This window comes from Salmo salar, chromosome 14 (assembly GCF_965601325.2).
Source record: "Salmo salar chromosome 14, fSalSal1, whole genome shotgun sequence".
NCBI lineage: Eukaryota > Metazoa > Chordata > Actinopteri > Salmoniformes > Salmonidae > Salmo > Salmo salar.
In genome coordinates, this window is record NC_138304.1 from 91273088 (window position 1) to 91287916 (window position 14829).

Genomic DNA, 14829 nt, shown 5'->3' on the forward strand with positions numbered 1-14829 from the left:
AGGAAGGGGCCGGCGGTATGTATTGATCCAGGAAGGGGCCGGCGGTGTGTATTGATCCAGGTGTATTAGGAGGAGGAAGGGGCCGGCGGTGTGTATTGATCCAGGTGTATTAGGAGGAGGAAGGGGCCGGCGGTGTGTATTGATCCAGGTGTATTAGGAGGAGGAAGGGACCGGAGGTCTGTATTGATCCAGGTGTATTAGGAGGAGGAAGGGGCCGGCGGTGTGTATTCATCCAGGTGTATTAGGAGGAGGAAGGGGCCGGCGGTGTGTCTTGATCCAGGTGTATTAGGAGGAGGAAGTGGCCGGCGGTGTGTATTGATCCAGGTGTATTAGGAGGAGGAAGGGGCAGGCGGTGTGTATTGATCCAGGTGTATTAGGAGGAGGAAGGGGCCGGCGGTATGTTTTGATCCAGGTGTATTAGGAGGAGGAAGGGGCAGGCGTATGTATTGATCCAGGTGTATTAGGAGGAGGAAGGGGCCGGCGGTGTGTATTGATCCAAGTGTATTAGGAGGAGGACGGGGCCGGCGGTATGTATTGATCCAGGTGTATTAGGAGGAGGAAGGGGCCGGTAGTGTGTATTGATCCAGGTGTATTAGGAGGAGGAAGGGGCCGGTGGTGTCTATTGATCCAGGTGTATTAGGAGGAGGAAGGGGCCGGTGGTGTCTATTGATCCAGGTGTATAAGGAGTAGGAAGGGGCCGGCGGTATGTATTGATCCAGGTGTATTAGGAGGAGGAAGGGGCCGGTGGTGTGTATTGATCCAGGTGTATTAGGAGGAGGAAGGGGCCGGTGGTGTCTATTGATCCAGGTGTATTAGGAGGAGGAAGGGGCAGGCGGTGTGTATTGATCCAGGTGTATTAGGAGGAGGAAGGGGCCGGCGGTGTGTATTGATCCAGGTGTATTAGGAGGAGGAAGGGGCCGGCGGTGTGTATTGATACAGGTGTATTAGGAGGAGGAAGGGGCAGGCGGTATGTTTTGATCCAGGTGTATTAGGAGGAGGAAGGGGCAGGCGTATGTATTGATACAGGTGTATTAGGAGGAGGAAGTGGCCGGCGGTGTGTATTGATCCAGGTGTATAAGGAGGAGGAAGGGGCCGGCGGGGGGGGAATTGATCCAGGTGTATTAGGAGGAGGAAGGGGCCGGCGGTATGTATTGATCCAGGTGTATTAGGAGGAGGAAGGGGCCGGTGGTGTGTATTGATCCAGGTGTATTAGGAGGAGGAAGTGGCCGGCGGTATGTATTGATCAAGGTGTATTAGGAGGAGGAAGGGGCCGGCGGTGTGTATTGATCCAGGTGTATTAGGAGGATGAAGGGGCTGGCGGTGTGTATTGATCCAGGTGTATTAGGAAGAGGAAGGGGCCGGCGGTATGTATTGATCCAGGTGTATTAGGAGGATGAAGCGGCCGGCGGTATGTATTGATCCAGGTGTATTAGGAGGAGAAAGGGGCCGGCGGTGTGTATTGATCCAGGTGTATTAGGAGGAGGAAGGGACAGGCGCTATGTATTGATCCAGGTGTATTAGGAGGAGGAAGGGGCAGGCGGTATGTTTTGATCCAGGTGTATTAGGAGGAGGAAGGGGCAGGCGTATGTATTGATCCAGGTGTATTAGGAGGAGGAAGGGGCCGGCAGTATGTATTGATCCAGGTGTATTAGGAGGAGGAAAGGGCCGGCGGTATGTATTGATCCAGGTGTATTAGGAGGAGGAAGGGGCCGGCGGTATGTATTGATCCAGGTGTATTAGGAGGAGGAAGGGGCCGGCGGTATGTATTGATCCAGGTGTATTAGGAGGAGGAAGGGGCAGGCGGTGTGTATTGATCCAGGTGTATTAGGAGGAGGAAGTTGCAGGCGTATGTATTGATCCAGGTGTATTAGGAGGAGGAAGTGGCCGGTGGTGTGTCTTGTTCCAGGTGTATTAGGAGGAGTAAGGGGCCGGCGGTGTGTATTGATCCAAGTGTATTAGGAGGAGGAAGGGGCCGGCAGTATGTATTGATCCAGGTGTATTAGGAGGAGGAAGGGGCCGGTAGTGTGTATTGATCCAGGTGTATAAGGAGGAGGAAGGGGCCGGCGGTGTGTATTGATCCAGGTGTATTAGGAGGAGGAAGGGGCCGGTGGTGTGTATTGATCCAGGTGTATTAGGAGGAGGAAGGGGCCGGTGGTGTCTATTGATCCAGGTGTATTAGGAGGAGGAAGGGGCAGGCGGTGTGTATTGATCCAGGTGTATTAGGAGGAGGAAGGGGCCGGCGGTGTGTATTGATCCAGGTGTATTAGGAGGAGGAAGGGGCCGGCGGTGTGTATTGATACAGGTGTATTAGGAGGAGGAAGGGGCAGGCGGTATGTTTTGATCCAGGTGTATTAGGAGGAGGAAGGGGTAGGCGTATGTATTGATACAGCTGTATTAGGAGGAGGAAGTGGCCGGCGGTGTGTATTGATCCAGGTGTATAAGGAGGAGGAAGGGGCCGGCGGGGGGGGGAATTGATCCAGGTGTATTAGGAGGAGGAAGGGGCCGGCGGTATGTATTGATCCAGGTGTATTAGGAGGAGGAAGGGGCCGGTGGTGTGTATTGATCCAGGTGTATTAGGAGGAGGAAGTGGCCGGCGGTATGTATTGATCAAGGTGTATTAGGAGGAGGAAAGGGCCGGCGGTATGTATTGATCCAGGTGTATTAGGAGGAGGAAGGGGCCTGTGGTGTGTATTGATCCAGGTGTATTAGCAGGAGGAAAGGGCCGGTGGTGTGTATTGATCCAGGTGTATTAGGAGGAGGAAGGGGCCGGTGGTGTGTATTGATCCAGGTGTATTAGGAGGAGGAAGTGGCCGGCGGTATGTATTGATCAAGGTGTATTAGGAGGAGGAAAGGGCCGGCGGTATGTATTGATCCAGGTGTATTAGGAGGAGGAAGGGGCCGTCGGTGTGCATTGATCCAGGTGTATTAGGAGGAGGAAGGGGCCGGTGGTATGTATTGATCCAGGTGTATTAGGAGGAGGAAGGGGCCGGCAGTGTGTATTGATCCAGGTGTATTAGGAGGAGGAAGGGGCCGGCGGTGTGTATTGATCCAGGTGTATTAGGAGGAGGAAGGGGCCGGCGGTATGTATTGATCCAGGTATATTAGGAGGAGGAAGGGGCCGGTGGTGTGTATTGATCCAGGTGTATTAGGAGGAGGAAGGGGCCGGTGGTATGTATTGATCCAGGTGTATTAGGAGGAGGAAGGGGCCTGCAGTATTTATTGATCCAGGTGTATTAGGAGGAGGAAGGGGCCGGCGGGGGGGAAATTGATCCAGGTGTATTAGGAGGAGGAAGGGGCCGGAGGAATGTATTGATCCAGGTGTATTAGGAGGAGGAAGGGGCCGGCTGTGTGTATTGATCCAGGTGTATTAGGAGGAGGAAGGGGCCGGCGGTGTGTATTGATCCAGGTGTATTAGGAGGAGGAAGGGGCCAGCGGTGTGTATTGATCCCGGTGTATTAGGAGGAGGAAGGGGCCGGCGGTGTGTATTGATCCAGGTGTATTAGGAGGAGGAAGGGGCCGGCGGTGTGTATTGATCCAAGTGTATTAGGAGGAGGAAGGGGCCGGCGGTGTGTATTGATCCAGGTGTATTAGGAGGAGGAAGGGGCAGGCGGTGTGTATTGATCCAGGTGTATTAGGAGGAGGAAGGGGCCGGCGGTGTGTATTGATCCAGGTGTATTAGGAGGAGGAAGGGGCCGGCGGTGTGTATTGATCCAGGTGTATTAGGAGGAGGAAGGGGCCGGCGGTGTGTATTGATCCAGGTGTATTAGGAGGAGGAAGGGGCAGGCGGTATGTATTGATCCAGGTGTATTAGGAGGAGGAAGGGGCCGGCGGTGTGTATTGATCCAGGTGTATTAGGAGGAGGAAGGGGCTGGCGGGGGGGGAATTGATCCAGGTGTATTAGGAGGAGGAAGGGGCCGGCGGTATGTATTGATCCAGGTGTATTAGGAGGAGGAAGGGGCCGGCAGTATGTATTGATCCAGGTGTATTAGGAGGAGGAAAGGGCCGGCGGGAGGGGAATTGATCTAGGTGTATTAGGAGGAGGAAGGGGCCGGCGGTATGTATTGATCCAGGTGTATTAGGAGGAGGAAGGGGCCGCGGTATGTATTGATCCAGGTGTATTAGAAGGAGGAAGGGGCCGGTGGTGTGTATTGATCCAGGTGTATTAGGAGGAGGAAGGGGCCGCGGTATGTATTGATCCAGGTTTATTAGGAGGAGGAAGGGGCCGGTGGTGTGTATTGATCCAGGTGTATTAGGAGGAGGAAGGGGCCGGTGGGAGGGGAATTGATCTAGGTGTATTAGGAGGAGGAAGGGGCCGGCGGTATGTATTGATCCAGGTGTATTAGGAGGAGGAAGGGGCCGGTGGTGTGTATTGATCCAGGTGTATTAGGAGGAGGAAGGGGCTGCGGTATGTATTGATCCAGGTTTATTAGGAGGAGGAAGGGGCCGGTGGTGTGTATTGATCCAGGTGTATTAGGAGGAGGAAGGGGCCGGTGGTGTGTATTGATCCAGGTGTATTAGGAGGAGGAAGGGGCCGGCGGTGTGTATTGATCCAGGTGTATTAGGAGGAGGAAGGGGCCGGCGGTATGTATTGATCCAGGTGTATTAGGAGGAGGAAGGGGCCGGCGGTGTGTATTGATCCAGGTGTATTAGGAGGAGGAAGGGGCCGGCGGTATGTATTGATCCAGGTGTATTAGGAGGAGGAAGGGGCAGGCGGTGTGTATTGATCCAGGTGTATTAGGAGGAGGAAGGGGCCGGCGGTGTGTATTGATCCAGGTGTATTAGGAGGAGGAAGGGGCAGGCGTATGTATTGATCCAGGTGTATTAGGAGGAGGAAGGGGCAGGCGGTGTGTATTGATCCAGGTGTATTAGGAGGAGGAAGGGGCCGGCGGTATGTATTGATCCAGGTGTATTAGGAGGAGGAAGGGGCCGGCGGTATGTATTGATCCAGGTGTATTAGGAGGAGGAAGGGGCAGGCGGTATGTTTTGATCCAGGTGTATTAGGAGGAGGAACGGGCCGGCGGTGTGTATTGATCCAGGTGTATTAGGAGGAGGAAGGGGCCGGCGGGGGGGAAATTGATCCAGGTGTATTAGGAGGAGGAAGGGGCCGGAGGAATGTATTGATCCAGGTGTATTAGGAGGAGGAAGGGGCCGGTGGTATGTATTGATCCAGGTGTATTAGGAGGAGGAAGGGGCAGGCGGTATGTATTGATCCAGGTGTATTAGGAGGAGGAAGGGGCCGGCGGTGTGTATTGATCCAGGTGTATTAGGAGGATGAAGGGGCCGGCGGTGTGTATTGATCCAGGTGTATTAGGAGGAGGAAGGGGCCGGCGGTGTGTATTGATCCAGGTGTATTAGGAGGAGGAAGGGACCGGAGGTCTGTATTGATCCAGGTGTATTAGGAGGAGGAAGGGGCCGGCGGTGTGTATTGATCCAGGTGTATTAGGAGGAGGAAGGGGCCGGTGGTGTGTATTGATCCAGGTGTATTAGGAGGAGGAAGGGGCCGGCGGGGGGTGGGGAATTGATCCAGGTGTATTAGGAGGAGGAAGGGGCCGGCGGTGTGTATTGATCCAGGTGTATTAGGCGGAGGAAGGGGCCGGCGGGGGGGGGGGGGGAGAATTGATCCAGGTGTGTTAGGAGGAGGAAGGGGCCGGCAGAATTGATCCAGGTGTATTAGGAGGAGGAAGGGGCCGGCGGTATGTTTTGATCCAGGTGTATTAGGAGGAGGAAGGGGCAGGCGTATGTATTATTCCAGGTGTATTAGGAGGAGGAAGGGGCCGGCGGTATGTATTGATCCAGGTTTATTAGGAGGAGGAAGGGGCCGGCGGTATGTATTGTTCCAGGTGTATTAGGAGGAGGAAGGGGCCGGCGGTATGTATTGTTCCAGGTGTATTAGGAGGAGGAAGGGGCCGGCGGTATGTATTGATCCAGGTGTATTAGGAGGAGGAAGGGGCAGGCGGTGTGTATTGATCCAGGTGTATTAGGAGGAGGAAGGGGCAGGCGGTGTGTATTGATCCAGGTGTATTAGGAGGAGGAAGGGGCCGGCGGTGTGTATTGATCCAGGTGTATTAGGAGGAGGAAGGGGCAGGCGGTGTGTATTGATCCAGGTGTATTAGGAGGAGGAAGGGGCCGGCGGTGTGTATTGATCCAGGTGTATTAGGAGGAGGAAGGGGCCGGAGGTGTGTATTGATCCAGGTGTATTAGGAGGAGAAAGGGGCCGGCGGTGTGTATTGATCCAGGTGTATTAGGAGGAGGAAGGGGCCGGCGGTATGTATTGATCCAGGTGTATTAGGAGGAGGAAGGGGCCGGCGGTGTGTATTGATCCAGGTGTATTAGGAGGAGGAAGGGGCAGGCGGTGTGTATTGATCCAGGTGTATTAGGAGGAGGAAGGGGCCGGCGGTGTGTATTGATCCAGGTGTATTAGGAGGAGGAAGGGGCCGGCGGTGTGTATTGATCCAGGTGTATTAGGAGGAGGAAGGGGCCGGCGGTGTGTATTGATCCAGGTGTATTAGGAGGAGGAAGGGGCCGGCGGTGTGTATTGATCCAGGTGTATTAGGAGGAGGAAGGGGCCGGCGGTGTGTATTGATCCAGGTGTATTAGGAGGAGGAAGGGACCGGAGGTCTGTATTGATCCAGGTGTATTAGGAGGAGGAAGGGGCCGGCGGTGTGTATTGATCCAGGTGTATTAGGAGGAGGAAGGGGCCGGTGGTGTGTATTGATCCAGGTGTATTAGGAGGAGGAAGGGGCCGGCGGTATGTATTGATCCAGGTGTATTAGGCGGAGGAAGGGGCCGGCGGGGGGGGGGGGGGGGGGGGGGGGGAGAATTGATCCAGGTGTGTTAGGAGGAGGAAGGGGCCGGCAGAATTGATCCAGGTGTATTAGGAGGAGGAAGGGGCCGGCGGTATGTTTTGATCCAGGTGTATTAGGAGGAGGAAGGGGCAGGCGTATGTATTATTCCAGGTGTATTAGGAGGAGGAAGGGGCCGGCGGTATGTATTGATCCAGGTTTATTAGGAGGAGGAAGGGGCCGGCGGTATGTATTGTTCCAGGTGTATTAGGAGGAGGAAGGGGCCGGCGGTATGTATTGTTCCAGGTGTATTAGGAGGAGGAAGGGGCCGGCGGTGTGTATTGATCCAGGTGTATTAGGAGGAGGAAGGGGCCGGCGGTGTGTATTGATCCAGGTGTATTAGGAGGAGGAAGGGGCAGGCGGTGTGTATTGATCCAGGTGTATTAGGAGGAGGAAGGGGCCGGCGGTGTGTATTGATCCAGGTGTATTAGGAGGAGGAAGGGGCCGGAGGTGTGTATTGATCCAGGTGTATTAGGAGGAGAAAGGGGCCGGCGGTGTGTATTGATCCAGGTGTATTAGGAGGAGGAAGGGGCCGGCGGTATGTATTGATCCAGGTGTATTAGGAGGAGGAAGGGGCCGGCGGTGTGTATTGATACAGGTGTATTAGGAGGAGGAAGGGGCAGGCGGTGTGTATTGATCCAGGTGTATTAGGAGGAGGAAGGGGCCGGCGGTGTGTATTGAGCCAGGTGTATTAGGAGGAGGAAGGGGCCGGAGGTGTGTATTGATCCAGGTGTATTAGGAGGAGAAAGGGGCCGGCGGTGTGTATTGATCCAGGTGTATTAGGAGGAGGAAGGGGCCGGCGGTATGTATTGATCCAGGTGTATTAGGAGGAGGAAGGGGCCGGCGGTATGTATTGATCCAGGTGTATTAGGAGGAGGAAAGGGCCGGCGGTGTGTATTGATCCAGGTGTATTAGGAGGAGGAAAGGGCCGGCGGTGTGTATTGATCCAGGTGTATTAGGAGGAGGAAGGGGCCGGCGGTATGTATTGATCCAGGTGTATTAGGCGGAGGAAGGGGCCGGCGGGGGGGGGGGGGGGGGGGGAGAATTGATCCAGGTGTGTTAGGAGGAGGAAGGGGCCGGCAGAATTGATCCAGGTGTATTAGGAGGAGGAAGGGGCCGGCGGTATGTTTTGATCCAGGTGTATTAGGAGGAGGAAGGGGCAGGCGTATGTATTATTCCAGGTGTATTAGGAGGAGGAAGGGGCCGGCGGTATGTATTGATCCAGGTTTATTAGGAGGAGGAAGGGGCCGGCAGTATGTATTGTTCCAGGTGTATTAGGAGGAGGAAGGGGCCGGCGGTATGTATTGTTCCAGGTGTATTAGGAGGAGGAAGGGGCCGGCGGTGTGTATTGATCCAGGTGTATTAGGAGGAGGAAGGGGCCGGCGGTGTGTATTGATCCAGGTGTATTAGGAGGAGGAAGGGGCAGGCGGTGTGTATTGATCCAGGTGTATTAGGAGGAGGAAGGGGCCGGCGGTGTGTATTGATCCAGGTGTATTAGGAGGAGGAAGGGGCCGGAGGTGTGTATTGATCCAGGTGTATTAGGAGGAGAAAGGGGCCGGCGGTGTGTATTGATCCAGGTGTATTAGGAGGAGGAAGGGGCCGGCGGTATGTATTGATCCAGGTGTATTAGGAGGAGGAAGGGGCCGGCGGTGTGTATTGATACAGGTGTATTAGGAGGAGGAAGGGGCAGGCGGTGTGTATTGATCCAGGTGTATTAGGAGGAGGAAGGGGCCGGCGGTGTGTATTGATCCAGGTGTATTAGGAGGAGGAAGGGGCCGGAGGTGTGTATTGATCCAGGTGTATTAGGAGGAGAAAGGGGCCGGCGGTGTGTATTGATCCAGGTGTATTAGGAGGAGGAAGGGGCCGGCGGTATGTATTGATCCAGGTGTATTAGGCGGAGGAAGGGGCCGGCGGGGGGGGGGGGGGGGGGGAAGAATTGATCCAGGTGTGTTAGGAGGAGGAAGGGGCCGGCAGAATTGATCCAGGTGTATTAGGAGGAGGAAGGGGCCGGCGGTATGTTTTGATCCAGGTGTATTAGGAGGAGGAAGGGGCAGGCGTATGTATTATTCCAGGTGTATTAGGAGGAGGAAGGGGCCGGCGGTATGTATTGATCCAGGTTTATTAGGAGGAGGAAGGGGCCGGCGGTATGTATTGTTCCAGGTGTATTAGGAGGAGGAAGGGGCCGGCGGTATGTATTGTTCCAGGTGTATTAGGAGGAGGAAGGGGCCGGCGGTATGTATTGTTCCAGGTGTATTAGGAGGAGGAAGGGGCCGGCGGTGTGTATTGATCCAGGTGTATTAGGAGGAGGAAGGGGCCGGCGGTGTGTATTGATCCAGGTGTATTAGGAGGAGGAAGGGGCAGGCGGTGTGTATTGATCCAGGTGTATTAGGAGGAGGAAGGGGCCGGCGGTGTGTATTGATCCAGGTGTATTAGGAGGAGGAAGGGGCCGGAGGTGTGTATTGATCCAGGTGTATTAGGAGGAGAAAGGGGCCGGCGGTGTGTATTGATCCAGGTGTATTAGGAGGAGGAAGGGGCCGGCGGTATGTATTGATCCAGGTGTATTAGGAGGAGGAAGGGGCCGGCGGTGTGTATTGATACAGGTGTATTAGGAGGAGGAAGGGGCCGGAGGTGTGTATTGATCCAGGTGTATTAGGAGGAGGAAGGGGCCGGCGGTGTGTATTGATACAGGTGTATTAGGAGGAGGAAGGGGCCGGAGGTGTGTATTGATCCAGGTGTATTAGGAGGAGAAAGGGGCCGGCGGTGTGTATTGATCCAGGTGTATTAGGAGGAGGAAAGGGCCGGCGGTGTGTATTGATCCAGGTGTATTAGGAGGAGGAAGGGGCCGGCGGTATGTATTGATCCAGGTGTATTAGGAGGAGGAAAGGGCCGGCGGTGTGTATTGATCCAGGTGTATTAGGAGGAGGAAGGGGCCGGCGGTATGTATTGATCTAGGTGTATTAGGAGGAGGAAGGGGCCGGCGGTATGTATTGATCCAGGTGTATTAGGAGGAGGAAGGGGCCGGCGGTATGTATTGATCCAGGTGTATTAGGAGGAGGAAAGGGCCGGCGGTGTGTATTGATCCAGGTGTATTAGGAGGAGGAAGGGGCCGGCGGTGTGTATTGATCCAGGTGTATTAGGAGGAGGAAGGGGCCGGTGGTGTGTATTGATCCAGGTGTATTAGGAGGAGGAAGGGGCCGGCGGTACGTATTGATCCAGGTGTATTAGGAGGAGGAAGGGGCCGGTGGTATGTATTGATCCAGGTGTATTAGGAGGAGGACGGGGCCGGTGGTGTGTATTGATCCAGGTGTATTAGGAGGAGGAAGGGGCCGGCGGTGTTTATTGATCCAGGTGTATTAGGAGGAGGAAGGGGCTGGCGGTGTGTATTGATCCCGGTGTATTAGGAGGAGGAAGGGGCCGGCGGGGGGGGGGGAATTGATCCAGCTCACTCATTGATATTGACAAGGACTCTTCCTGGGTTTCATGCTCTCCTGTGTCCTAAATGACATCCTATTCCCTACACAGTACACTACTTTTGCGGAATAGGCTATGATATTATTCACCATATAGTCCCGGGGTATTCAACTCTTACCTCTGAGGTCACCTAGTGTCCCAGGTCTAAATCAGTACTCGATTGCAGGGGAACAATAGCTGACTTTCAGGTCCAGAGTTGAGGGATTTAGGTGATATTATTCTATTTGGGATGTAGAAAGTATTTTTTTAGATGGCCACCGTGTTTACTTAGCTGCTTGATATACAGTACATCACCACTGTCTGTCTCCCCTTAACGAACTATAGAAACCTCATTTGGTGCAGTACTGGTAAAGTAGGCTGGCTATGAAATCACTAGGGCTGGTGTTGTGCCATTTAGGTAATAAGAGAAATTGAAATGATCCACTTCACTCCCTGCCTCTCTGACACTTAGCATCACAGACCTCAGATGGAACTCTCAAATTCTCAAAGAATGGATTTAGTACATGAGAGAAATCAACATTTAGTTTTATTCAGGCAGTAAGGAAATGAGATGGGGAGACAGGCAGGTAGGATAAGTAATGGAAAGGGTGGACATTGAGCCCCTGTCTCTGATTGTGGTGGGTAGTTGTATGTGACATGTACCGGGGAGTGTTACAACCACGGCTCTGCACGAAATCAACATGTTCCTTTACACCTTTTAGTGTGTCAAATTTGTTGACATAGAAACGTCTCACTCAGTGTATGATTGAGTTATGTTAGGATGCTGCAGTGGTATAGGCTAACGGGTATAGGCTAACTTAACGCCCACTGTTTCTGTCCAGCTTCACGGTCTATACCTTTGGGCTACAAACCGAGGGCGATGACTGGTTGATTGTCTTTCTGAATTCGATGTGATTGGCTGTTGGCTTTTAGACCCCTAACTGCAGCTGGTGAAGAACACTTACAGTAGACTGCGTCCAAAATGGCACCCTACGCCATATATATAGTGAACTACTTTTGATCAGGACTCATAGGGCTCTGGTCAAAAGTAGTGCACACTATATGGTGAATAGGGTGCCATTTCTTACTGCTACCTAGTAGTCTTTCTGATTGACAGCTCTTAGCTAAAATGCATGGGGCGTGAAGCCAGAAAATTGGGCTATTAACTCCGCTCTGCATCCCAGTCAATTACATGTGAATTATACCTCGCCGTTGGGCTCTGTCAGATCACAGGTGATGGGCGGGCTAATCTGTGTGGTGGTGTGGGCCCCTGCAGGTGATTGGGTCTTTTCCACACTGCTGCTTATTGATGATATGGATGTGTTTTTTGAGTGAATTGTGTTTGAGTGAAGAGAAGGGTCTCTGTACCAGGGATGAGCCCTTTCTCTGGATCCCAAATGGGACTGGTGTTGTGCTGTAAGTGCTGTGATTCCTCACACTGAACCACTGCTATGCGTCTAAATATTTTGCTGTGCGATCTGTAATTTTAATTTAGGAGCACCAGTGCGCCTAGAAAAATGAAGGATTCTAGCTTTATTACCTCAAATATTGTTCATTGTGCTCCTACATTTCTTTGGGTGTGCCAACATTTTTCCAATTTAGGCGCACACGTGCTCCTTGTAAAAAGCATAGACCCCTGGCACAGAACTTGTTTCCCAAGCATGTACACACGCATGTACTCATCTTACAAACAGTCATCTTTGCTTTTTATAACCTCATAAAGGTATTAGTATGGTTTCTAGTTTTTTTTATTTCAAAAAATATGGTTGATTTCAGAGGCTATCCCCTCCAACTCTCCATCTCACATTCATTATTTCTCTCTCTCTCTCCTCTCTCTCTCTCTCCTCTCTCTTCTCTCTCTCTCTCCTCTCTCTCTCCTCTCTCTCCTCTCTCTCCTCTCTCTCCTCTCTCTCCTCTCTCTCTCTCCTCTCTCTCCTCTCTCTCTCTTCTCTCTCTCTCCTCTCTCTCTCTCCTCTCTCTCTCTTCTCTCTCTCTCCTCTCTCTCTCCTCTCTCTTCTCTCTCTCTCCTCTCTCTCTTCTCTCTCTTCTCTCTCTCTCTCCTCTCTCTTCTCTCTCTCTCTCCTCTCTCTCTTCTCTCTCTCTCTCTCTTCTCTCTCTCTTCTCTCTCTTCTCTCTCTCTCTCTCTCACTCTCTCTCACACACACACACACACACACACACAGTTGAGCAAGCAAGTGTAGCAGCTGAACAATCCGACCATCTGTTCTGTTCAGGGCTCCAGTTAGCTCCCTTACACCCCCCCTCCGTCTCCGTACAGCAATATATCAGCTCCCCCTCACTGTGGAGCTGTGTACTGAGCATCGACAACGCTCTGGAACATTATGTTCCTAGCTGTGTGTGTCTGTGTGTGTTATCCCCACTACAGCCTTGCCCTAAATGTGTTATAAGTCGGATGCTATCCACAACGAACTAGGCTATGTGTAGCTAGGTGGCAAGTCTGTCCCTTGTGTATTTATTGTGAGTATGTCGTGTTGTGTAGGTGCACAATCATGGCTTCTTCTACTGAGTAAATACAGCATGCTGTGTGAGAGTGTTGGCATGATTTAGTCCAGGGTTAAATTAACCCAACCTGGTAGTTATTTCTACAACCTGGTAGTTAACCCAACCTGGTAGATATTTCTACAACCTGGTAGTTAACCCAACCTGGTAGTTATTTCTACAGGGGATGTTACATTTCTTATTTCATCAATGCAACATTGACCTTTTCTGTCCTTTAGGCCTTGCTTCTCAGAAAACACCAATGAAGACTATGATACACACAATATTTGAATAATGCCAATGTTACATAGAGTACAGCACATACTGTACAACACACAATAGGCTATTCTTAAGTAGCTAGTAGTAAATTATAGATTGAATTCAGTCTCGTAGTAAAGTATAGATATAATTCAGGCTCGTAGTAAAGTATAGATTTAATTCAGTCTAGTAGTAAAGTATAGATTTAATTCAGTCTAGTAGTAAAGTATAGATTTAATTCAGTCTAGTAGTAAAGTATAGATTTAATTCAGTCTAGTAGTAAAGTATAGATTTAATTCAGTCTAGTAGTAAAGTATAGATTTAATTCAGTCTAGTAGTAAAGTATAGATTTAATTCAGTCTCGTAGTAAAGTATAGATTTAATTCAGTCTAGTAGTAAAGTATAGATATAATTCAGTCTCGTAGTAAATTATAGATTTAATTCAGTCTAGTAGTATAGATTTAATTCAGTCTAGTAGTATAGATTTAATTCAGTCTAGTAGTATAGATTTAATTCAGTCTAGTAGTATAGATTTAATTCAGTCTAGTAGTATAGATTTAATTCAGTCTAGTAGTATAGATTTAATTCAGTCTAGTAGTAAAGTATAGATTTAATTCAGTCTCGTAGTAAAGTATAGATTTAATTCAGTCTCGTAGTAAAGTATAGATATAATTCAGTCTCGTAGTAAAGTATAGATTTAATTCAGTCTCGTAGTAAAGTATAGATTTAATTCAGTCTCGTAGTAAAGTATAGATTTAATTCAGTCTCGTAGTAAAGTATAGATTTAATTCAGTCTAGTAGTAAAGTATAGATTTAATTCAGTCTAGTAGTAAAGTATAGATTTAATTCAGTCTAGTAGTAAAGTATAGATATAATTCAGTCTCGTAGTAAATTATAGATTTAATTCAGTCTAGTAGTATAGATTTAATTCAGTCTAGTAGTATAGATTTAATTCAGTCTAGTAGTATAGATTTAATTCAGTCTAGTAGTATAGATTTAATTCAGTCTAGTAGTATAGATTTAATTCACTCTAGTAGTATAGATTTAATTCAGTCTAGTAGTATAGATTTAATTCAGTCTAGTAGTATAGATTTAATTCAGTCTAGTAGTATAGATTTAATTCAGTCTCGTAGTAAAGTATAGATTTAATTCAGTCTCGTAGTAAAGTATAGATTTAATTCAGTCTCGTAGTAAAGTATAGATTTAATTCAGTCTCGTAGTAAAGTATAGATTTAATTCAGTCTCGTAGTAAAGTATAGATTTAATTCAGTCTCGTAGTAAAGTATAGATTTAATTCAGTCTAGTAGTAAAGTATAGATTTAATTCAGTCTAGTAGTAAAGTATAGATTTAATTCAGTCTAGTAGTAAAGTATAGATTTAATTCAGTCTCGTAGTAAAGTATAGATTTAATTCAGTCTCGTAGTAAAGTATAGATTTAATTCAGTCTAGTAGTAAAGTATAGATTTAATTCAGTCTCGTAGTAAAGTATAGATTTAATTCAGTCTCGTAGTAAAGTATAGATTTAATTCAGTCTCGTAGTAAAGTGTAGATTTAATTCAGTCTCGTAGTAAAGTGAAGGCTAGTTCAGTCTCGTAGTAAAGTGAAGGCTAATTCAGTCTCGTAGTAAAGTGTAGGCTAATTCAGTCTCGGTTTGATCAACAATACAGATATTCCACATTGTGAGAATCCTCTTGGTTAAAGACTTATGTTTTAGATACAGGCACCAAAGCCAGCTATTCTTTCTCCATGCTCTACCATAGTATGATAACCGTTTTTCTCA

The 14829-nt window shown here is 49.8% G+C and overlaps 1 protein-coding gene across 2 annotated transcripts in view; it reads left to right on the forward strand.

The window, feature by feature from the left end:
* Positions 1–14829, forward strand: part of LOC106570454 (VPS50 EARP/GARPII complex subunit) — a 266801-nt gene that overhangs the window by 66803 nt on the left and 185169 nt on the right. The gene's annotated exons all lie outside the window — the stretch shown is intronic.